This window comes from Triticum dicoccoides, chromosome 2A (genome assembly GCF_002162155.2).
Source record: "Triticum dicoccoides isolate Atlit2015 ecotype Zavitan chromosome 2A, WEW_v2.0, whole genome shotgun sequence".
NCBI lineage: Eukaryota > Viridiplantae > Streptophyta > Magnoliopsida > Poales > Poaceae > Triticum > Triticum dicoccoides.
This window is the reverse complement of record NC_041382.1, coordinates 130,063,594-130,089,312: the sequence shown is the minus strand read 5'-3', so window position 1 is coordinate 130,089,312 and position 25,719 is coordinate 130,063,594.

Genomic DNA, 25,719 nt, shown 5'->3' with positions numbered 1-25,719 from the left:
AGGGCCCGAACCTGGGTAAAAAACATCTTGTCCCTTGTCTCCTGTTACCATCCGGCCTTGACGCACAGTTCGGGACCCCCTACCCGAGATCCGCCGGTTTTGACACCGATATTGGTGCTTTCATTGAGAGTTCCTCTGTGTCGTCGCCTTTAGGTCCGATGGCACCTTTGATCATCAACGACGATACGGTCCAGGGTGAAACTTTTCTCCCCGGACAGATCTTCGTCTTCGGCGGCTTCGCTCTGTGGGCCAATTCACTCGGCCACCTGGAGCAGATCGAAAGCTACGCCCCTGGCCATCAGGTCAGGTTTGGAAGCCTAAACTACACGGCTGACATCCACGGGGACTTGATCTTCGACGGATTCGAGCCACAGCCAAGCGTGCCGCACTGTCTCGATGGGCATGATATAGCTCTGCCGCCGAACAGCGCCTTGGAGGCGGCATACGCATCGGTTTCGACCATTGATTCGGAGCATACTGCACCGATCGAGGATCAGCGGTTAGATGCTGCCTCAGGGGCTGCAATCTCAGAGGCGATTGAGCCGAACTCCAGCCCCGCACTCCGCATGGCCCGTGACTCCGAGGATCCGGACTCCTCCCCGGACTCCGAACCCCCCGCGCCCCTGCCAATCGAATCCGATTGGGCACCGATAATGGAGTTCACTGCCGCAGACATCTTTCAGCATTCACCTTTTGGCGACATCCTGAACTCTCTTAAGTCTCTCTCTTTATCAGGAGAGCCCTGGCCGGACTACGGTCAGCGAGGGTGGGATACGGATGATAAGGAAATTCAAAGCCCACCCACCACCCACTTTGTAGCCACTCTCGATGATCTAACCGACATGCTTGACTTCAGCTCCGAAGACATCGACGGCATGGACGACGATGTAGGAGACGAACAGGAACCAGCACCTGTAGGGCGCTGGAAGGCCACCTTGTCATATGACATATATATGGTGGATACTCCAAAAGATGGAGATGGCGATGGAACAGTGGGGGATGACGCCCCCAAGAAACAGCCGAAGCGCCGGCGTCAGCGGCGCCGCTCTAAATCCCGCCAAAGCAAAAATGGTGATTCCGTCATGGGAGATAATACTACCCCGGATAACACCGAAGAACACCCACCTCAGCAAGATTCGGCACAGGAAGCTGGAGAAGCCAGCCCTCATGAGAGAGCGGCAGACCGAGAGGTCGAGGATGATAACTATACGCCTCCCTCCGAAGATGAGGCAAGCCTCGATGACGACGAATTCGTCATACCATCAGACCCCGCCGAACAAGAGCGTTTTAAACGCAGGCTTTTAGCCACGACAAGCAGCCTCAAGAAAAAGCAGCAACAGCTTAAAGCTGCCCAAGATTTGCTAGCTGACAGATGGACTGAAGTCCTTAGGGCCGAAGAGTATGAACTCGAACGCCCCTCCAAGAGTTACCCGAAGTGCAGGCCGCTACCCCGATCAGAGGAGGAAGCACCTACATCACCAGCGCATGACATGGCAGACCGGCCACCTCGCGGCCGTGACAGAGAGGCCCCTCGGCCCTCCACCCAAGCCATGCCCCGACGCCGCTCAACTAAGGCACGGTAAAATGCGCCCGACCTGCGAGACATACTGGAGGATAAGGCAAGACAAACAAGATCAATCTACGGATCGCGCAGGCGCCCTACGACATGTGACAATGATCTTCACCCCGGATACAACAAATCCGGCCGGGCCGAACACAACAGACATAGCGCTTCCGAGCTACGTCATGATATAGCCCAGTACAGAGGCGCCGCACACCCGCTATGCTTCACGAATGAAGTAATGGATCATAAAATCCCAGAGGGTTTCAAACCCGTAAACATCGAATCATACGATGGCACAACAGACCCGGCGGTATGGATCGAGGATTATCTCCTTCACATCCACATGGGACGCGACGATGATCTACATGCCATCAAATACCTCCTGCTCAAACTTAAAGGACCGGCCCGGCATTGGCTTAACAGCTTGCCAAAGACTCAATCGGTTCTTGGGAGGACCTGGAAGCCGCATTCCTCGACAACTTCCAGGGCACTTACGTGCGACCGCCGGATACCGACGACTTAAGCCACATAATTCAGCAGCCAGAGGAATCGGCCAGACAATTCTGGACATGATTCCTAACAAAGAAAAACCAAATAGTCGACTGTCCGGACGCAGAGGCCCTAGCAGCCTTCAAGCATAACATCCGCAACGAGTGGCTTGCCCGACACCTGGGACAGGAAAAGCCGAAATCCATGGCAGCCTCACGACACTCATGACCCGCTTTTGCGTGGGAGAAGACAGCTGGCTAGCTCGCAGTAACAACTTATCAAAGAACCCTAGTAATTCGGATACCAAGGACAAAAGTGGCAGGACACGTCGGAATAAGCAAAAACACCGCGTTAACAGCAACAGCAATGAAGACACGGCAGTCAATGCCGGATTCAAAGGCTATAAATCCGGTCAGCAGAAAAAGCCATTCAAAAAGAATACTCAAGGCCCGTCCAGTTTGGACCGAATACTCGATCGCTTGTGCCAGATACATGGCACCCCTGAAAGGCCAACCAATCACACTAACAGGGATTGTTGGGTGTTCAAGCAGGCAGGCAAGTTAAGGGCCGAAAAAAGAGACAAGGGGCTACACAACAACGACGAGGAGCCCAAGCCGCCGAACAACAATGGACAGAAGGGCTTTCCCCCACAAGTGCGGACGGTGAACATGATATACGCAACCCACATTCCCAAGCGGGAGCGGAAGCGTGCGCTATGGGACGTATACGCGATAGAGCCAGTCGCCCCAAAGTTCAACCCATGGTCCTCCTGCCCGATCACTTTTGATCGGAGGGACCATCCCACTAGCATCCGTCATGGCGGCTTCGCCACGTTGGTTCTCGACCCAATCATCGACGGATTTCATCTCACAAGAGTCCTCATGGACGGCGGCAGTAGCCTGAACCTGCTTTATCAGGATACAATGCAGAAAATGGGCATAGATCCCTCAAGGATTAAGCCCACAAGAACGACCTTTAAAGGCGTTATACCATGTGTAGAAGCCAACTGTATAGGCTCAGTAACACTTGACATGGTCTTCGGATCCCCGGACAATTTCCGAAGCGAAGAGTTAATCTTCGATATAGTCCCGTTTCGCAGTGGCTATCACGCCCTGCTCAGACGAACCGCATTTGCAAAGTTCAATGCGGTGCCGCACTATGCATATCTCAAGCTCAAGATGCCAGGCCCTCGAGGAGTAATTACGGTCAACGGAAACACCGAACGCTCCCTCCGTACGGAGGAGCATACGGCGGCTCTCACAGCGGAGGTACGAAGTAGCCTTCTCAGGCAATTCTCCAGTCCGGCCATTAAAAAGCCAGACACTGCCAAGCGCGCCCGGAGTAACCCACAGCAGGACCGCCTGGCGCACTCTGAGCAAGCGTAGCAATGCGGCCCCAACCCCAGCTATCGCGACATAGCAAAACCAGTACCTCGCGTACATAACTACGCCCTTGAAATACCATGGGCACAGGGGAAGGGGCACAATAACGGCACACCCAGAATACGGCTTAAAACGTACTAGGGGCTGCCGGATTCTCTTTTTAATTTTTTCTTACCTTCAGGACTCCATACTTCGGACGACCTGTTCGGCAATTTGACTGCCGCACAAACGATGCAAGTTCCAGGGATGCAGACAAGCCATGCCGCACTATGGAACTCCCAGGTGGTCTCTGTTACGAGCGGTATACCTGTTTTAAATACAATTCCGCGGCCTGCCCCCGGTCAAGACATACTGAATAGTCCAATATCTTTTGCTTACCGCACTATTTGTATCGTTCGGCTTTGATAAATAGCCTTTATATAAACAATGCATAGCTTTTGTCTATTTTCTGCATTACTCTCTTTTTTATATGTTCATTAATGACATGTTGCACCCGTACACTGTGGTACGGCAAGTACGCCAGGGGCTTCAGTACCCTTTAATATGGTGTGAGAAGTCCGTACACTTTCACAAGTGCGGCACCCCGAACTTATAGCACTATATGCATCGGCTCCGAATCATGATTTGGGTCAATAGTTGGGTTTGCCCGGCTCCTATGTTTTGGTGCCTTATGTTCCGCTATATCGGCTAAGGTAGCACTAGGAGAACCACTGCGATTGTGCCCCGGTTGAGTTGGGTTAAGCACCACAGTGGAGAAAGCTAAAACTGACTGTCATGATGAGGCGAGAGACCGGTCGCTGTTCGAGAGGTTTTTTCGAGTCCCTAAAGACTTATGCCGCTTCGAGCGAGGAGACGGATTTGTCTGGCCAAGGCGTGGATAGTGCCCCGAACTCGGTCTTCTGAACTAGGGGCTTCGCCGAAATTTAAAATTATAAAGTCCTATGGCTAAGTGAGAGTGTTCAAGCATTATAGTCCGATTGCCTGGTTCGTTGTGCTGAGCGCCTCCCTCGAAGGACCCAACTATGGGAAAAAGAGCGCTCAGGTTTATCCCGAACACCCCAGCACTAGTGGCATGGGGGCAGAAGCCGACGACTGGCCATCTCTCAATTTTTTGATAAACGGCAGCACAGAAAATAATATTTTAAATTCAACAAGCATTGCTTAAGCGCCTATGAACAAGTTTTCAGCGCACAGGATAAAAACGAGCGAGTTTATTCAAAAATTACATCCTTGGTACATTCATCCGCCACAAGGCGGGCACCCGCAAGAACATCCTTGTAATAGTTCTCGGGCTTGCGATGCTCCTTCCCCGGTGGCGGCCCGTCCTTCACAAGCTTCTCACCGTCCAGTTTACCCCAGTGCACCTTTGCACGGGCAAGGGCCCGACGGGCACCTTCGATGCAGACGGAGCGCTTGATGACCTCGAGCCTTGGACAGGCCTCCACCAGCCGCCGCACCAGCCCGAAGTAGCTCCCAGGCAGGGCCTCTCCGGGCCACAGCCGAACTATGAAGCCCTTCATGGCCTGTTCGGCCGCCTTGTGGAGCTCGACCATCTGTTTCAGCTGGTCGCTCAAGGGCACAGGGTGTCTGGCCTCAGCATACCGAGACCAGAACACCTTCTCCGTCGAGCTGCCCTCTTCAGCTCGGTAGAATGCGGTGGCATCGGATACGCTGCGGGGAAGATCTGCGAATGCCCCTGGAGAACTCCGGATTCGGGGTAAGTAACAAGTAGTTTACTTTTATATTTCTGCTTTGCATAAAGAATGCCTTACCCGCTGCTATCTTCTTAATCTCCTCCAACTCTTGGAGGGCCTTTTGGGCTTCGGCCTTGGCAGACTTGGCAGTCTCAAGGGCCGCCGCGAGCTCGGACGCTTGGGTCTTTGACTCAAGCTCCAAACTCTCATGTTTTTTCATGAGAGCCTGAAGCTCTTGCTGCACCTCACCGACCTGAGCCCCAAGTTTCTCTCGCTCGGTGCGCTCCGCGGTCGTTTTCTTTTCGGCCTCGGATAGCGCCTGCTTGAGGGTCACCACCTCAGTCATGGCCCCTATAATAAGCAGTGCAATCCTGTTATTTTTTGCAATCACGCCTCTCTATAGGCACTTTTTCTGTAAGGTATTTCCTACCTTCTTTTTCCTCGAGCTACCGCTTGGCAAGGCCGAGCTCTTGCTCGGTCCGCTTGAGGTCCTGTTTCAGGACACCCACCTCCACAGTCAGTGCGGCGAAGGATAGCAGCGAAGCCTACACACGCATATTGACTCTTTATTGTTAGACTCCTGCGAAATTTACTAGATCCTCCATTCGGCTTTTCTTTCCGAACGCCAAACAGAGCATCAGGGGCTACTGTCTATGCGGTTATATTTTTACATATTTTTACTTACCTCGAAGCCCGTTAGGAGGCTAGCGCAAGCTTCACTCAGTCCGCTCTTGGCGGACTGAACCTTCTGGATCACCGTACTCATAATAGTACGATGCTCCTCGTCGATAGAGGCGCCGTCAAGCACCTCGAGCACATTGTCCGGCACCTCCGGTTGGACGGAGGCTGCCGGCTCAGAAGGCTTGCTCCTCTTGGAAGGAGTTTGCCTACCGCGGTCCGGAACTGTTGAAGATTCCGGCGCGGTGTCCGGCACAAAGCTGGACTTAGAGCCCTGGGGGTCTTGTCCCCTTTACTCCTGGGGTCCGGGAGGTCGCCCTGCGGATCCTCCAGGACCACCTCCTCCTGCCCCGGAGCTCGTTGCGACGCCACTTCGGTGTCGTCCGCAGTGCGGGGGGAGACAGCAGGCAAAACTGAGTTCACGTCCGATGAATCCAGGGAGCCGCTCGACGACTCGTTGAGTTCGGCCCGGGGCGGGCTGCATAATTATGTTCGACATTAGGGAAAGCTGTGCAACAAAGGAGCATCATGAGTTATTCTGATATCCGAACTTACGATTTCGCCGGACGCTTGGCCCTGTTTGGCCACTCCTCTTTGCCCTCTTCGGTGTTGGGGGCGTAGTCCGGCGGAGGGGTCTTCCTTTTCCTAGACCCCTCGGCCTCCCCCGTTGGGGCGGCCTTCCCCTTCTCTCCTCCCCCCGCTGGGGGGGAGAGGTTTCTTCTTCCTCCTCCTCGTCTTCACGGGGGGAGTGTGTCTCGGACTCGTCAGACGACAAGTCCGACACCACCATATGTCGGGAACTCTTTCGAGTCCCCGTGGCCTTCTTCTTCTTGGCCTTCTTCTCCGGCACCACATAAGGTGCCGGAACCAGCAGCTTCGCTAGTAGAGCGGGGGCTGGGTCTTCGGCCAAGGGAGCCGGACAGTTAATCGATCCAGACTTCGCCCGCCAAGCCTGTCAAAGGTAAGGGAGCTTAGATCCCGCATAGAGTCAAACTATGAAAAAACTTAACATCCTGTAAAAGGTGAAAATAGCTTACCTCGCTAGCGTGACGCTGCGAGCTGTATCCGCGGTCCTCGGAAGTGGATGTGGGAGCCTCGGCGCCTTTGGTTAGCACCTTCCAGACATCTTCATACGTCGTGTCGAAGAGCCTGTTAAGGGTTTGGTGCTGCGCCGGGTTGAACTCCCACAGATTAAAGCCTCGTTGTTGACACGGGAGGATCCGGCGGACGAGCATAACCTGGACTACATTGACGAGCATGATCGGCTAGCTCACCAGGGACTGGATGCATGTCTGCAGTCCGGTCACCTCTTTTTCATCGCCCCATGACAGGCCTGTCTCTTTCCAGGACATAAGTCGCGTGGGGGGTCCGGATCGGAACTCGGGGGTTGCGATCCATTTCAGATCGCGCGGCTCGGTGATGTAAAACCACCACGATTGCCACCCCTTCAGGGTCTCCACGAAGGAGCCCTCGAGCCATAGGACGTTGGCCATCTTGTCCGCCATGGCGCCTCCGCATTCTGCCTGGCTGCCGCGCACCACCTTGGGCTTGACGTTGAAGGTCTTGAGCCAGAGACCGAAATGGGGGCGGATGCGGAGAAAGGCCTCGCACACGACGATAAACGCCGAGATGTTGAGGACGAAGTTCGGGGCCAGATCGTGGAAATCCAGGCCATAGTAAAACATGAGCCCCCGGACAAATGGGTGGAGTGGAAAACCCAGTCCGCGGAGGAAGTGGGGAAGGAATACTACCCTCTCATGGGGCCTTGGGGTGGGGAGAAGCTGCCCCTCCTCGGGAAGCCGGTGCGCGATGTCTTTGGACAAGTATCCGGCCTTCCTTAGCTTTTTGATATGGCCCTCCGTGACGGAGGAGACCATCCACTTGCCTCCCGCTCCGGACATTGCTGGAGAAGGTTGAGGTGGGAAGTGCGGGCTTGGGCGCTGGAGCTCGAGTGCGCAGGAGATGGATAGGCAAAAGAGGAAGAAGGCGTAGGTAAAAGGGTGGATCCTTATCCCCTTATATGGGCGGATGCGGTTGTGCGTCCCCACCAGCCTAGTAAAACTTGCTTGCCTCCCAAGCGCCATGATAAATGGCGCGGTTGGGTTACCCACGTCCGTATTGATGAGAATCCCGTAAAGGGGGTACACGATCTCTGCTTTGACAAGACGTGCCAAGGAAACCGCCTCGCAAAACATGCTGAGGTGGAAAAGTAAAAACGATTCGAGTAAAGGACTTGGCCGTAGTGTGATGACGCACTGCGGAATACGTCGGCAGATTTGATTTGTGTCAATATTATTCTCTCTATGGCAATATGTGGAAACTTATTTTGTAGAGCCGGACACTACTCTTGGTGTTTACAATCTTCCACGAAGGACTTGGAGGAGAAACCCGCCTTGCAATGCCGAAGACAATTTGCGCGCCGGACTCGTCGTCATTGAAGCCTGGTTCAGGGGCTACTGAGGGAGTCCTGGATTAGGGGGTGTTCGGGTAGCCGGACTATACCTTCAGCCGGACTCCTAGACTATGAAGATACAAGATTGAAGACTTCGTCCCATGTCCGGATGGGACTTTCCTTGGCGTGGAAGGCAAGCTTGGCGATGCGGATATTCAAGATCTCCTACCATTGTAACCGACTTTATGTAACCCTAACCCTATCCGATGTCTATATAAACCGGAGGGTTGTAGTCCGTAGGCAATCAACTCCATACACAACAATAATACCATAGGCTAGCTTCTAGGGTTTAGCCTCCTTGATCTCGTGGTAGATCTACTCTTGTACTACCCATATCATCAATATTAATCAAGTAGGAGTAGGGTATTACCTCCATCGAGAGGGCCTGAACCTGGGTAAAAAACATCTTGTCCCTTGTCTCCTGTTACCATCCGGCCTTGACGCACAGTTCGGGACCCCCTACCCGAGATCCGCCGGTTTTGACACTGACAGTGGGTTCCTTCCTCCGAACTCCAAGATAGTCTTCGGACGTATCGACATGTCCGGACCTGTAACACACATCACACACAACCATAGAGAGAATATAATATTCCACGAGCCCAATCTGCCGACAACTTTTTTACAACATGACATCACATCTGCCCGGTCACTATATCGAACCATTTTGTCTGCCATCCCGTGTTTTGGGATGCGATTTCCATTGGCACGTCTTGTCAAAGCAGAGATCGTGTCCCCTTATTCCGGAATCCTCCTCAATACGGGCATGGGTAACCCAACCGTTCCGTTTATAATACCCATGGGAGTAGGCGAATTTTAAGGAGAGTGGGGAGGCGTTCAATATTCACTGCCTTTATAAGGAGATAAGAATCCCTTTTCTTCACCCACGCCTTCTCTCTTCCTCTGCCCTTCCACTCTTGAGCTCCAGAGCCCAAGTTCTCATCTGTTTCCCACTCGAGCAAGCACCCAACCATGTCCGGATCCGGAGGTCAAGGCAAGTGGATGGCCTCCTCCGTCAAGGAGGAGGACGTCGCCGAGCTTCGGGCGGCCGGGTATCTGGCAAAGGGAATCGCCCACCACCTTCCAGCCCAGGGACAAATCGTTCCCACGCCGAAGCCAAACAAGAGGGTAGTATTCATCCCTCATTTCCTCCGGGGGTTAGGGTTTCCACTCCACCCCTTCGTCCGCGGGCTGATGTTCTACTACGGGATAGACTTCCACGACCTATCCCCGAACTCCTTTCTCAATATCTTGGTGTTCATCATCGTGTGAAGCCTTCCTCTGCATCCAACCCCACTTCGTGCTGTGGCTCAAAATCTTCAATATGAAGCCGAAGGTGGTGGATGTCCAGCATGCGGAGTGCGGAGGCGCCATGGTGAGCAAGCTGGCCAACGTCTCCTGGCCAAAAGGCACTTTCGTGGAGTCTGTCAAGGAATGGCAGAAACAATGGTTCTACATTACAGAACCCCGCGATGCCACCTGGGACGCAATTGCCGAATTCAACTCCGGAGCTCCCATATGACTCACCTCCTGGGTTGAGAAGAGCCCGAACTGGTGTTCGTTAGACGAGCTGACAGCGCTGCAAACGCGCATTCAAAGCATGGTGGACAAGGATGTCAAACTTGTCGATGTAATCTAGGTGCTGCTAGTTCGCCGAATTCTCCCTTGCCAAAGCCGAAGTCACTCTCTATGGGAGCTTAATTCTAAGAAGCACCAAACACTAGAGAGGCTCTTCGGAACAACCCATGAAAACGCCTGGAAGTTGCTCTCCAAGGGCAACGAGACACCACCGACCACAACCTCGGACCGCGGGTACAATGTTAATCGCTCCACCAGCAAGGTAAATCTTTACTGCATCCTTTACTTGATTGTTTCAAGGATGGTATCTAAGCTTTTATTATCATGGCTTCTTCAGGAGTGGATAGAGAAGGCGAAGCAGATCCAATGTCTGGCTTCACTGCCTGAAGAACATGTCATCCCATGTTTAGCAAAGATGCTGGTGCCGGCGCCCTATAAGGCGCCGGATAAGAAGGCCACAAGGAAGGCCAAGGGGGTCCGGAGTGGCCCCCGCCACAAGGGCGCTTCAGACGCGACGTCCGAAGACAAGACCCGCTCCTCCGTCGCCGAAGACGATGACAATGAGGAGGAGGAGGAGGAGGAGGAGGAGGAGAACAACCCTCCCCTGATGAGGGGTGGAAGAAGAGGGCGGCTTCCACAAATTTGGAGGCGCAGACGTCCAAGAAAGGGAAGAGCTCCCTTGCGGATAAATCCATGTGGGACGTCGACGGCATTCCGGAGAGACACCCCCGCACTAAGCCTCAGGCCACATCATAAGTGCTAAAACTCATATCCGCCCATAAACCAAGTCTTTCCTCTTTGTTGTATTGATATAATTAGTTATGCTATTACAGTCCAGCCCACGACAGCTCCGAGCAATCCTCATCACGAGGTTCGCTGGACTCAAAGGAGATGGCCGGCGATTCACCATAGGCCGCTCACTCTCCCAAGGCCAAGGACGATGCAGAGTTGTTGTCCTGAAGGACTGTTCTAGGCGGGGAGAGGCCCAGGAGGCGCCAGAAGGTGAAACCCCCGTCGCCGGACACTAGGGGGAATCAATCCCCATGGAGACTGGTGGGGAGGGCCGTATTCAGTTCGGCCCTCAGCCGGACTCAATTCCGGAGGCCGATGCGGCTCCGGAATATGGCACGCAACCTTCTTAGAAAGAAGGGGGATGCCTATTCGCCGGTGACCCCTGTCCAACCAAGGGCACCGGACAATCTGCTGGAAGCACTGCGAGGCGCTTCCATTATGGATGAGAACCGTGTCCTTATGGGCACGGTAATTGAAAGGGTTCAGTCCGCCAAGAGCGGACTAACCGAAGCATGCAGCAGCCTGCTAACAGGTTTTGAGGTAAGCGATGCAAAAAAGAGAAAATCCCAATGTAGACAGTAGCCCCTAAGACACTGTCCAGTGTTCGGAAAGAAAAAGGCGGACAGAGGATCAATCTCCTATTGCAAGAAACTAACTAACTTTTTTGAAATGTAAACAGAAGCGTCGATGTTGGCTGCAGCCTCGCATACTGCCGAAGTCTCCGAACTGAAGCAGAAACTAACGGAGGCCGAGGAGGGGCTGGGCCAAGTGAAGATGCAGCTCCAGGAAAAACAAGGTAAGTAATAACCTGTTATGTATTCGAAAAAAGATAAAATGATATGTAGTAACCGAAATGCCATGATGTGTACAAAGGCGACGACCGAGGTCGAGGCCTGAAAAAGGCCCTGGCCGAAGCCGAAGGGAAGGCTGTCAAGGAGCAGGCCACTCGGAAGAAGCTCAAGGCCCGAGTCAACGAGGTCCAATAGGAGCTCGAGGACACGGTGAAGAAGTGCGAGGCCTTGGAGCGCGATGCGTCGGTTCAAGAGAACGAACTTGCCAAGGCTCCTCAGAGTGCGGAGGCAGCCCGAAATGAGGCCCAGGGCGCCCTCCAGGAGATGCAGGTGGCCACGAAGATTGCGGTGGGTAAGGCATTCAATATGCAAAGCAAGAATGTGAAGATGAATATCGTTTACTAACCCGGATTCAGAGTTCTCCAGGGGCTTTTACTGATCTGCCATGTAGTGTGGCGGACGTCGCAGAGTTCTTCCGAGCCGAAGAAGGGAGCTCCATGAAGAAGCTGTTCTGGTCGCAATATCTTGCACCAGAACATCCGGTGCCCTTCAGCGATCAGCTAAAATAGCTGGTCGAGCTGCATAGGGTGGCTGCGCTAGCCATGAAGGACTTAATAATCTGGTTGTGGCCAGCCGAAGCTATACCCGGCAGTTACTTCGGCCTCGTGAAGCGACTGGTGGGTGCCTGTCCTCGGCTGGACGTCATCAAGCGGTCCGTCTGCATCGAGGGCGCACGTCTATCCTTCTCCTATTGCAAGGTCTGGCGGGCGAAGCTGAACGCTGTCAAATTAGCGATCGAGGGGCCGGTGGAGGGCAAGGAGCACCGCACACCCGAGCGATACTTCGGCGATGTCATGGAGGGGCCCTGCATTGTTGCGGATCATTGTGCGAAAGACACTATCTTTGAATGAATGTATTCGAGCTCCCTCTACCTTGTATGATAAAACAAAGTGATTGTGCAATATAATGCTTGTTATGTTTTTAAATTTTTACTTCCTGTGCGGCCGTGTTGTATGAAATCTGAGGGTTAACCAGTCGTCAGCTTCTGCCCCCATGTAGGTAGTACGGGGGTGTTCAGGATGGAATCTAAAAAATCTTGATCCAATTAGATGGTCCTTGAAGGAGTTGTTTAGCGCAACGAACCAGGCAACCAGACTATGCGGCTGTAACGCCCTCACTTAGCCATAGGAGTTCAACAATAAAAACATGGGCGCAACCCCTAGTATCTAAACTAGAGTGCTATAGGCATCTGATTGAGAAGTATCAATCCTTCGCGTAATGCAGAAGAAATCTCCAACGATTTGTAACCTACGAACAGCTGACCGGCTCTCGCCACATCATGATAGTCAGTTTTCGGCTTTCTCTATTGAGGTGCTCCTTTGGATAAACCAAGGCACAATCACAGTAGTTCTCCCTTTACTACCTTAGCCGATATAGCGGAACGTAAGGTAGCAAGCACAGGAGCCGAGCAACCCAACTATTGACCAAAGACATGATTCAGAGCCAATGCATATAATACTAAATTCGGGGTGCTGAACTATACTTATAAAAAGTGTTCGGACTTTTGTTGCCGTAATGTGGGGTGCTATGAAGCCCCTGGCAAACATCAAACGTACCAAAGTATATGGGTGCGACCTGATAGGGTTATCCACAGGGGAGCTGAGAGAAAAAGAGAAAGAAAACAGAAAAGGTGCAAAGGTAAAAAGTTGGGGTCCTAAAGCTCCAGCCGCAAACTGTTCTCATTGTAATTTAATTAGTACATCAAGGCACATTGATACAGGTAGTGCGATAAGCAACAGTCTATTTGACATGCCGAAACTAAGGGAGAGCTGCATGTGGGTCCTGAAAAACAGGTAGAGTTATCATTACTGGAATCACCTAAAAAGTCCCCCATATGTCTGCGTTTCTCGCCGTCTTGGTGTGTTTATTCTTCAAGAGGACCGATGAACATACCACCAGATGGGGCCTATGGGATTGAGACCTGAAAAGGAAACAAGGAAAAGTGAAAGTATGTGTGTATCCGATGTCGGTTGAGCCGTACTATGGACCACCAGCTAGCTATGCCTCCATCGATGCCCATGGGATTTTGAGTGCGTAGTTATGTACGTGCGGCACGAATGCCACCACTTGATCGGGACTGAGACGGAGGACGGATTGCTAGTCGAGCTCCTGACGAGCCGAGCTCTCCTGCTACAGAGTAGTTTGGACCCTCTTAACGGTGTCTGTGGGCTCGGCAGCCGAATTAAGGTTCTGGTTGAGAAGGCTGCTCTGTACTTCTGCTGCTAAGGAAGCTGTGTGCTCTTCTGTACGGAGGGAGCGTTCCGTATTTCCGTTGACCGTTATGACGCCGCGTGGACCGGGCATCTTCAGCTTGAGATAAGCATAGTATGGTATGATACGTCTCCAACGTATCTATAATTTTGATGTTCCATGCTATATTATATTTTGTTTTGGAAATTATTGGGCTTTATTATACACTTTTACATTATTTTTGGGACTAACCTATTAACCGGAGGCCCATCACAGAATTGTTGTGTTTTTTGCCTATTTTAGGGTTTCACAGAAAAAGAATATCAAACGAAGTCCAAACGGAATGAAACCTTTGGGAACGTGATTTTTGGAACGAACATGATGCAGAGGACTTGGACCCTACGTCAAGACATCAACCAGGAGGCCACGAGGTAGGGGGGCGCGCCTACCCCCCTGGGCGCGCCCTCCACCCTCATGGGCCCCCTGTTGCTCCACCGACATACTCCTTCCTCCTATATATACCTACGTACCCCCAAACTACCAGATACAAAGCCAAAACCCTAATTCCACCGCCGTAACTTTCTGTATCCATGAGATTCCATCTTGGGGCCTGTTCCGGGGCTTCGCCGAAGGGGGCATCGATCACCGAGGGCTTTCTACATCAACACCATTGCCCTTCCGATGAAGTGTGAGTAGTTTACCTCAGACCTATGGGTCCATATTATTAGCTAGATGGCTTCTTCTCTCTTTTTGGATCTCAATACAAAGTTCTCCCCCTCTCTTGTGGAGATCTATTCGATGTAATCTTCTTTTGCGGTGTGTTTGTTGAGACCGATGAATTGTGGCTTTATGATCAAGTTTATCTATGAACAATATTTGAATCTTCTCTGAATTCTTTTATGTATGATTGGTTATCTTTGCAAGTCTCTTCGAATTATCAGTTTGGTTTGGCCTACTAGATTGATCTTTCTTGCAATGGGAGAAGTGCTTAGCTTTGGGTTCAATCTTGCGGTGTCCTTTCCTAGTGACAGTAGGGGCAGCAAGGCACGTATTGTATTATTGCCATCGAGGATAACAAGATGGGGTTTATTTCATATTGCATGAGTTTATCCCTCTACATCATGTCATCTTGCTTAAAGCGTTACTCTGTTCTCTTGAACTTAATACTCTAGATGCATGCTGGATAGCGATCGATGTGTGGAGTAATAGTAGTAGATGCAGGCGGGAGTCGGTCTACTTGTCTCGGATGTGATGCCTATATACATGATCATACCTAGATATTCTCATAATTATGCTCAATTCTGTCAATTGCTCAACAGTAATTTGTTTACCCGCCCTGAATACTTATGCTCTCGAGAGAAGCCACTAGTGAAACCTATGGCCCCCGGGTCTATCTTCCATCATATTAATCTTCCAATACTTAGTCATTTTTATTGTCTTTTATTTTACTTTACATCTTTATCATAAAAATACCAAAAATATTATCTTATCATACCTATCAGATCTCACTGTCGTAAGTGACCGTGTAGGGATTGACAACCCCTTATCGCGTTGGTTGCGATGATTTATTTGTTTGTGTAGGTATGATGGACTCGTCCATGGCCTCCTACTGGATTGATACCTTGGTTCTCAAAAATTGAGGGAAATACTTACGCTACTTTGCTGCATCACCCTTTCCTCTTCAAGGGGAAACCAACGCAGTGCTCAAGAGGTAGCAAGAAGGATTTCTGGCACTGTTGCCGGGGAGATCTACCACAAGTCAAGACATACCAAGTACCCATCACAAACTCTTATCCCTTGCATTACATTATTTGCCATTTGCCTCTCGTTTTCCTCTCCCCCACTTCACCCTTGCCGTTTTTTTGCCCTCTCTCTCTCTCTATCCTCCCTCTCTTTCTCTATTTAGCTCTTTTTGCCCGTCCCTCGTTTGCTCGTGTGTCGGATTGCCTTCTTGTCATTATGGCTAGTCCCTTATCTTCTCCGTTATCTCCCGAGAATGAAGTTCTTAATTTTAAAAAAAGGGAAGGAGAAAATTTAAAAGACGCTTGGTATAGGATTTGCAATGCTCAAAATAGATCTACCAGGAAGCAATCCACTTCCGTTCTTCTCCACAATTTTTACATAGGCACTACTCCTTGGTACAGATATATCCTTGATACCATTACTGGAGAGATAGGTAGCCATACTTTTGATTCTTATAATGCTATGACAGATTTGTTTGGCTTTGATTAATGGAACTATGTTAACTTTGGAGCATGTAATGCAAAAACTTGAAATTATTGAAAATAAAGTTGCTACCGTTGAGTTAATTGAAACTTTTGATAAAAAGATCCACAACCAAATTACCCAATATGGATCTAAAGTAGGAGTAACTTTGAAAAATATTAAAGAGAAGGAACCTATAGTTAATGAAAGAATAAATCATGATTCCACTAGAATCGATAAACTTGAGGGTATTATTACCAACTTGGGAACCACTTTTTCTTCCGTAAAGAATACTCCACGTCCTCCAACTAAAAGTGCCAAGCTTATGTATGTTCCTAAAAATAAGGGTGAATCCTCAACAAGGAAACCGCGGATATCAAATCTATAAGTATTCATCCTAATCTTTTTGCTATCATTAAGGAACCATTTGCTACTAATGATTTTTTCGATCTTTTTCCTAGAAGTTTGATTATTGATAAAAAGGAAGAAACTCCTAAAGGTGATAGATGTATTATTAAATAACTACCAACTAAAGATGGCAACACCTAGATATGTCCTTGCTTTTTATGCCTAGCTAGGGGCGTTAAACGATAGCGCTTGTTGGGAGGCAACCCGATTTTATTTTTTATTCCTTGATTTTTACTCCTGTTTATTAATAAATAATTTATCTAGCCTCTGTTTTGGTTGTGATTTTTGTGTTTAATTAGTGTTTGTGCCAAGTAGAACCGTTGGGAAGACTTGGGGAAAGTCTTGTTAATCTTGCTGTAAAAAACAGAAACTTTAGCCCTCACGAGAACTGCTGCCATTTTTATTTGGAAAGTGATATTTAGTTAATTCTTTTTGTAGATGATTAATAGATAAATTCCTCACGTCCATCAATTTATTTTAGAATTTTGGGGTTCCAGATTTTGTGTTAGCTACAGATTACTATAGACTGTTCTGTTTTTGACAGATTCTGTTTTTCGTGTGTTGTTTGCTTATTTTGACGAATCTATGGCTAGTAAAATAGTTTATAAACCATAGAGAAGTTGGAATACAGTAGGTTTAACACCAATATAAATAAGGAATGAGTTCATTACAGTACCTTGAAGTGGTGTTTTGTTTTCTTTCGCTAACGGAGCTCACGAGATTTTCTACTTTAAGTTTTGTGTTGTGAAGTTTTCAAGTTTTGGGTAAAGATTTGATGGATTATAGGAGTGTCAAGAGCATAAGCTTGGGGATGCCCATGGAACCCCCAAGATAATATTAGGACACCTAAAAGCCAAAGCTTCGGGATGCCCCGGAAGGCATCCCCTCTTTCGTCTACTTCTATCGGTAACTTTACTTGGAGCTATATTTTTATTTACCACATGATATGTGTTTTGCTTGGAGCGTCTTGTATTATTTGAGTCTTTATTTGTTAGTTTTCCACAATCATCCTTGCTGCACACACCTTTTTGAGAGATACACACATGATTCGAAAATTATTAGAATACTCTATGTGCTTCACTTATATCTTTTGAGTTATATAGTTTTTGCTCTAGTGCTTCACTTATATCTTTTAGAGCACGTCGGTGGATTTGTTTTATAGAAACCATTGTTCTCTCATGCTTCACTTAGATTATTTTGAGAGTCCTACAAAACAGCATGGTAATTTGCTTTAATTATTTGAGGCATTCAAGATTAAATAAATGAAATTTTCTTATGAGTGTGTTGAATACTATGAGAAGTTTGAAACTTGATAATTGTTTTGAGATATGGAGATGGTGATATTAGAGTCGTGCTAGTTGAGTAATTGTGAATTTGAGAAATGCTTGTGTTGAAGTTGTGATTCCCGTAGCATGCATGTATGGTGAACCGTTATGTTAAGAAGTCGGAGCATGATGTATTTATTGATTGTCCTCCTTATGAGTGGCGGTCGGAGAGGAGCGATGGTCTTTTCCTACCAATCTATCCCCCAGGAGCATGCACATAGTACTTTGCTTCGGTAACTAATAGATTTTTGCAATAAGTATGTGAGTTCTTTATGAATAATGTTGAGTCCATGGATTATACACACTCTCACCCTTCCACCATTGCTAGCCTCTCTAATACCGCGCACCTTTCGCCGGTATCATACACCCACCATATACCTTACTCAAAACAGCCACCATACCTACCTATCATGGCATTTCCGTAGCCATTCCGAGATATATTGCCATGCAAATTTCCACCGTTCCGTTTATCATGGCATGCTCCATCATTGTCATATTGCTTTGCATGATCATGTAGTTAACATTTTAGTTGTGGCAAAGCCACCGTTCATAATTCTTTCATATAAGTCACTCATGCATCATTGCTATCCCAGTACACCGCCGGAGGCATTCATATAGAGTCATACTTTGTTCTAGTATCGAGTTGTAATCATTGAGTAATAATAATTAGAAGTGTGATGATCATCATTCATAGAGTATTGTCCCAAATAAAAAAGGGGAGAAAGGCCAAAAAAATGATGGCCCCCCAAAAAATAAAAAAATAAAGAAGGGGCAATAATACTATCCTTTTTTCCACACTTGTGCTTCAAAGTAGCACCATGATCTTCATAATAGAGAGTCTCCTATGTTATCACTTTCATATACTAGTGGGAATTTTTCATTATAGAACTTGGCTTGTATATTCCAACAATGGGCTTCCTCAAAATGCCCTAGGTCTTCGTGAGCAAGCAAGTTGGATGCACACCCACTTAGTTTCTTTTTGTTGAGGTTTCATATATTTATAGCTCTAGTGCATCTGTTGCATGGCAATCCCTACTCACTCACATTGATATCTATTGATGGGCATCTCCATAGCCCGTTGATACGCCTAGTTGATGTGAGACTATCTTCTCACTTTTTGTCTTCTCCACAACCACCATTATATTCCACCTATAGTGCCATGTCCATGGCTCACGCTCATGTATTGCGTGAAGATTGAAAAAGTTTGAGAACATTAAAAGTATGAAACAATTGCTTGGCTTGTCATCGGGGTTGTGCATGATTTGAATACTTTGCGTGGTGAAGATGGAGCATAGCTAGACTATATGATTTTTAGGGATAACTTTCTTTGGCCATGTTATTTTGAAGAGACATAATTTCTTAGTTAGTATGCTTGAAGTATTATTATTTCTATGTCAATATTAAACTTTTGTCTTGAATCTTTCGGATCTAAATATTCATACCACAATTAAGATAATTACATTGAAATTATGCCAAGTAGCATTCCGCATCAAAAATTCTGTTTTTATCATTTACCTACTCGAGGACGAGCAGCAATTAAGCTTGGGGATGCTTGATACGTCTCCAACGTATCTATAATTTTTGATTGTTCCATGCTATATTATATTCTGTTTTGGACATTATTGGGCTTTATTATACACTTTTATATTATTTTTGGGACTAACCAATTAACCGGAGGCCCAGCCCAGAATTGTAGTTTTTTTGCCTATTTTAGGGTTTCACAGAAAAAGAATATCAAACGAAGTCCAAAAGGAATGAAACCTTCGGGAACGTGATTTTCGGAACGAACATGATCCAGAGGACTTGGACCCTACGTCAAGACATCAACTAGGAGGTCACGAGGTAGGGGGCGCGCCTACCCCCCTGGGCGCGCCCTCCACCCTAGTGGGCCCCCTGTTGCTCCACCGGCATACTCCTTCCTCCTATATATACCTACGTACCCCCAAACTACCAGATACGGAGCAAAAACCCTAATTCCACCGCCATAACTTTCTGTATCCACGAGATCCCATCTTGGGGCCTGTTCCGGAGCTCCGCCGGAGAGGGCATCGATCATGGAGGGCTTCTACATCAACACCATAGCCCTTCCGATGAAGTATGAGTAGTTTACCTTAGACCTACGGGTCCATAGTTATTAGCTAGATGGCTTCTTCTCTCTTTTTGGATCTCAATACAAAGTTCTCCCCCTCTCTTGTGGAGATCTATTCGATGTAATCTTCTTTTGCGGTGTGTTTGTTGAGACCGATGAATTGTGGGTTTATGATCGAGTTTATCTATGAACAATATTTGAATCTTCTCTGAATTCTTTTATGTATGATTGGTTATCTTTGCAAGTCTCTTCGAATTATCAGTTTGGTTTGGCCTACTAGATTTATCTTTCTTGCAATGGGAGAAGTGCTTAGCTTTGGGTTCAATCTTGTGTGTCCTTTCCTAGTGACAGTAGGGGCAGCAAGCCACGTATTGTATTGTTGCCATCGAGGATAACAAGATGGGGTTTATTTCATATTGCATGAGTTTATCCCTCTACATCATGTCATCTTGCTTAAAGTATTACTCTGTTCTCTTGAACTTAATACTCTAGATGCATGCTGGATAGCGGTCGATGTGTGGAGTAATAGTAGTAGATGCAGGCAGGAGTCGGTCTACTTGTCTCGGACGTGATGCCTATATACATGATCATACCTAGATATTCTCATAATTATGCTCAATTCTATCAATTGCTCAACAGTAATTTGTTTACCCGCCGTGAATACTTATGCTCTCGAGAGAAGCCACCAGTGAAACCTATGGCCCCCGGGCCTATCTTCCATCATATTAATCTTCCAATACTTAGTTATTTTTATTTCCTTTTTTTTACTTTGCATCTTTATCATAAAAATACCAAAAAATATTATCTTATCATATCTATCAGATCTCACTCTCGTAAGTGACCATGTAGGGATTGACAACCCCTTATCGCATTGGTTGCGAGGATTTATTTGTTTGTGTAGGTACAAGGGACTCGTGCGTGGCCTCCTACTGGATTGATACCTTGGTTCTCAAAAAATGAGGGAAATACTTACGCTACTTTTCTGCACCACCCTTTCCTCTTCAAGGGAAAACCAACGCAAGTGCTCAAGAGGTAGCATGGTACTGCGTTGAATCAAGCAAATGCAGTTCGTCCGAGCAGTGCGTGATAGCCGCTGCAGAAGGGGACGATATTGAAGATTAAGTCCTCGCTTCGGAAGTTGTCCGGAGATCCGTAGACAACCTCTAGTGTGATTGAGCCCGTACAGCGGGCCTGTACACCTGGTATGACTCCTTTGAAGGTAGTCCTGGTGGGCTTTATCCGTGATGGGTTAATGCCCATTTTTCGCGTTGTATCCTGATAGAGCAGATTGAGGCTGCTACCGCTGTCCATAAGGACGCGATTCAGGTGGAACCCATCAATTATTTGGTCTAGGACTAGTGCGGCTGAACCACCGTGACGGATACTGGTCGGATGATCCCAGCGATCAAAAGTGATCGGGCATGACGAGCATGGATTAAATTTTGGGGCGACTGGCTCTATCGCGTAGACGTCCCTGAGTGCACGCTTGCGCTCCCTCCTGGGGATGTGGGTAGTGTATATCATGTTCACCATTTTAACCTGAGGGGGAAACTTCTTTTGTCCCCCTGTGTTCGGTTGCAGGGGCACTTTGTCATCGTCCTCGCTTTGCGATCCCTTTTCACTGTTCTCGGCATTTAATTTGCCGGCCTGTCTAAAAACCCAGCAATCTCTATTTGTATGATTGGGTGGTTTGTCCGGGGTGCCATGAATCTGGCACGGACGATCAATTATGCGGTCCAAGTTGGATGGGCCTGAATTGTTCTTTTGGAACAGCTTCTTCCGCTGACTGGACTTGGAGCCACTGAATCTGGAATTGACTGTCGTATCCTCGATGTTGTCACTTTTGTTTCGATGCTTGTATCTATTGCGTCAAGACTTGTCTTTGTTATTTTCAACTTCAGGGGTGCCGGCGTCGCTTGCATTGTTTTTGCTATGAGCCAACCAACTGTCCTCGGCCGCACAAAAGCGGGTCATGAGTGCCATGAGGGCCGCCATGGATTTTGGCTTTTCTTGGCTGAGGTGGCGAGTGAGCCATTCGTCGCGGATGCTGTGTTTGAAGGCTGCTAGGGCTTCGGCATCCGGACAATCGACAATTTGGTTCTTTTTAGTTAAGAACCTAGTCCAGAGTTTCCTGGTGGACTCTCCGGGCTGTTGAACTATATGGCTTAAGTCATCAGCATCCGGAGGTCGAACATATGTACCTTGGAAATTATCAAGGAAGGCCTCTTCCAAGTCCTCCCAGCTGCTAATAGAATTTTCAGGCAGACTGTTGAGCCAATGCCGAGCTGGCCCCTTGATTTTTAAAGGGAGGTATTTGATGGCGTGGAGGTCATCACCGCGGGCCATATGAATGTGGAGAATGAAGTATTCCATCCACACCGCGGGGTCCGTGGTTCCATCATATGATTCTATATTCACGGGTTTGAACCCTTCTAGGAATTCATGATCCATGACCTCATCAGTGAAGCAATGAGGGTGTGCGGCGCCTCTATATCGAGTCGTATCGCGACGTAGCTTTGATGGAGTCCGTCTGCGGTTTTCAGCCTGCGCGTGACTAAGTTTGTCATGTCCGAATAGGTGGCCGTCGTCGCGTGTCAAGGCACATCCTCGCGATCCGTAGATTGATCTGGTATGTCCAACTTTATTGTTCAGGTTCTGCCGGAGGTCATATGTATGGCCGTGGGCTAATTTACCTCTACCTGTGCGATGAGGCAGGGCGGGCTGGTGTTCGGCGTGAGTTGCCGTTTTGTCCCGACTACGTGGTGGTTGGTCAGTCGCATTGTACAATGGTGGTATGTATTCCGCTGCCTCCTCGTCAAACTGAGGTAGCAATTTGTGCTCTGGGTAGCTTTTGGTTGGGTGCTTGAGGCCGTATTCTTCGGCTGCTAGGACATCAGTCCATTTATCATTGAGCAGATCTTGGTCAGCTTGAAGCTGCTGCTGCTTATTTTTTAGGCTCCTTGCAGTGGCTATTAGCTGGCGTTTGAAGCGCTCCTGCTCAAGAGGTTCCTCAAGCATGATGAAATCGTCGGTGCCGAGGCTCACCTCATCCTCGGAGAGCGGAAGATAACTTCCGTCCTCTGAGTCTTCATGTGTGGCCTGTTTACCAGGGCTAACCTACCCATCTTCCCGTTCATCTTGTTCATTAGTTGTTTCAACGGGGTCTTCGTTGTCTTCGATACCTTCTGGAGTGTTATATTCTCCTGTGCGGGTGTTGCTGTCTTTACTGCGGCGTGACTTAGAGCGGCGCCGCTGACGCTGGCGCTTGGATTGTATTTCAGAAGGTTTAACCTCAGCTGGATCTTCCTTGTCATCGCCGCTGTTCTCCTTTGGTGCATCGACCATGTATACATCATACGACGAAGTGGCCGTCCAGCGTCCGGTGAACGGCGGGTTTTGGGCCTCTTCTTCTCCAGCATCGTCATCCATACCGTCGATGTCCTTGGAGTCATAATCAAGTGTGTCGGTCAAATCCTCAACTGTGGCTATGAAGTGTGTGGCGGGTGGGAAGAAAAATTCTCCACCGTCAGCCCCTAGTTCAGACCGGATAGAGTTCGGCTGTGAGTCCTCCGTCAAGGACCGGTTTTTAATGAGTTTAGCATGTCACCCAAAGGCGTATGCTGGAAGATGTCTGCGGTGCTGAATTCGAAGATTGATAAACGATCAAGTTCGGCATCCGCGGGCTCACATGGTTCGGAACTTACGGTCAGAGACGAGTCCGAAGTTCCGGTGGCACAGGTATCGTGTGAGATCAAGTCTATGTGCGGCTCCAACATCGGGGAATCTGTGGCCTCCATGGTGGGGTTCAGCTTCCCGTCCTTGGATGGCGCAGTCTGCTCCGGATCTAAGGCCAGAGCGGTTACAGGAGCTGTCTCCTAGATGCTGTCCAATGAAATATTTAGGCCATGTCTCTCGGGGTGACTAGGAGTGGTAGCCGCCGTCTCGAATCCGGCGAAGATCAAGTCTCCACGGATGTCCGCAGCGTAGTTCAAGCTCCCAAATCTGACCTGGTGGCCAGGGACGTAGCTTTCGATCTGCTCTAGATGGCCAAACCAATTGGCCCGCGGTGCGAAGCCGCCGAACACAAATATTTGTCCGGGGAGGAAAGTTTCTCCTTGGACAGCGTCATTATTGACGATTGAAGGGTCCATCAAACCTTTTGGCGACAGCACAGTGGAACTCTCAATGAAAGCACCAATGTCGGTGTCAAAACTGGCGGATCTCGGGTAGGGGCCCCCAACTGTGCGTCTAAGGTCGACGGTAACAGGAGACAGGGGACAAAATGTTTTACCCAGGTTCGTGCCCTCTCTATGGAGGTAATACCCTACGTCCTGCTTGATTGATCTTGATGAATATGAGTATTAAAAGAGTTGATATACCATGGGATCGTAATAGCTAAACCCTAGAGGTCTAGCTTGTATGGCTATGGTAATGTATCTATCCTCCGGACTAAGTCCTCCGATTTATATAGACGCCGGGAGAATCTAGGGTTACACAAGGTCGGTTACAAAGAAAGGAATCTACATATTTGGTCGCCAAGCTTGCCTTCCACGCCATGGAGAGTCCCATACGGACACGGGTGCAGTCTTCGGTCTTCGTATCTTCACAACTCATCAGTCCGGCCCATGGCTAACAGGTCGGACGCCCGAGGACCCCTTTGTCCAGGACTCCCTCACACTCCTTGAACTCAACCTGAAGCTCCACTCGGATGAGGCCTGCCTGGAGTTCCATGATTCAATTCATGTGCCTTTTTCTGCAGTTCACTTGAAATGAAGCAAATACTGCATCATTCGAAGTACTTCCTCTCGTGAGCTGGCAGGTTCTTCTTTAGTAGTTGCACTAAAATTGAGGAACATTAAGGTTGGCTGTCTGGCTCGTGTAAGGTGCAACTATAATTTGCTTATCCTTTTGTGCAATTCCACTAGAATAAAGTGACATTGTGGGGACAGTGACGGCTCATCTTGCAAAGGCTAATAAAATGTTGCACGAGATTACCAACAGAATTTAACAGAGATTTTGGAAACTCCAATCACCATTTTGTGCAGTTCCACCAAAATTGAAGATGTTGCCCACGTGACATTTTAGTTGAACTGCACAAGACACTCATTCCAAAAAAAGTGTTTTGTGCAGTTCACCAAAAGGTCGCAATAGCAACAAGGTGAAATGGATATCCCTATCTGCACAAAAAGATATAAAGTAAATAGTTGCTGGTCAATAAGAATATACGAAACATACATGAAATGAAAAGAAGCATCTTAATTATGTTCATGGCAATCACGCAAGGACAGTAGTAATTTTAAAACTTTAGCAATGCTTCGTGTTGCCGGAAGCATTACAATCAACAATGACATTGGGATTACTTTAATGGTGCCCTTGCTTGTTTACCAGATACAGTAAATCAACAGCAGCTAAAGAGTTAGTTTAAGGGCATGGGACCGTGGGGACACCAGGACACTCAGCAACGTAAAGGAGTAACTTACTAATCATACTGGGGAAAACAGCAGGAGTACCATTTCTAACACAGTTTAATTTCATCATATCACTGGAGGCATTAGATTAACAATAACACCGGTTAGACATGTCCTTAAGTTAACACTGTGATCGCTTCATTTTACATGCGCCCTTACATTAACAACGGCAAAAGTTTGGTATAAGGACATGCGACAGTGGACGCATCAGCACAATGTACCTACAAGGAGGCATAAAGTGGTGATGCCGAGTTTGTTCATGCTCTCTGAGGGCAACAAATCTAGTCCTGGAGACCTTTTACTATGTGAGGGCAGGAAATCTAATCCTAGAGACCTTTTACTATGTGAGGGCAGCAAATCTAATCCTGGAGACCTTTTACTATGTGAGGGCAGCAAATCTAATCCTGGAGACCTTTTACTATGTGAGGGCAGCAAATCTAATCCTGGAGACCTTTTACTATGTGAGGGCAACAATTCTAATCCTGGAGACCTTTTACTATGCGAGGGCAACAATTCTAATCCTGGAGACCTTTTACTATGCGAGGGCAGCAATTCTA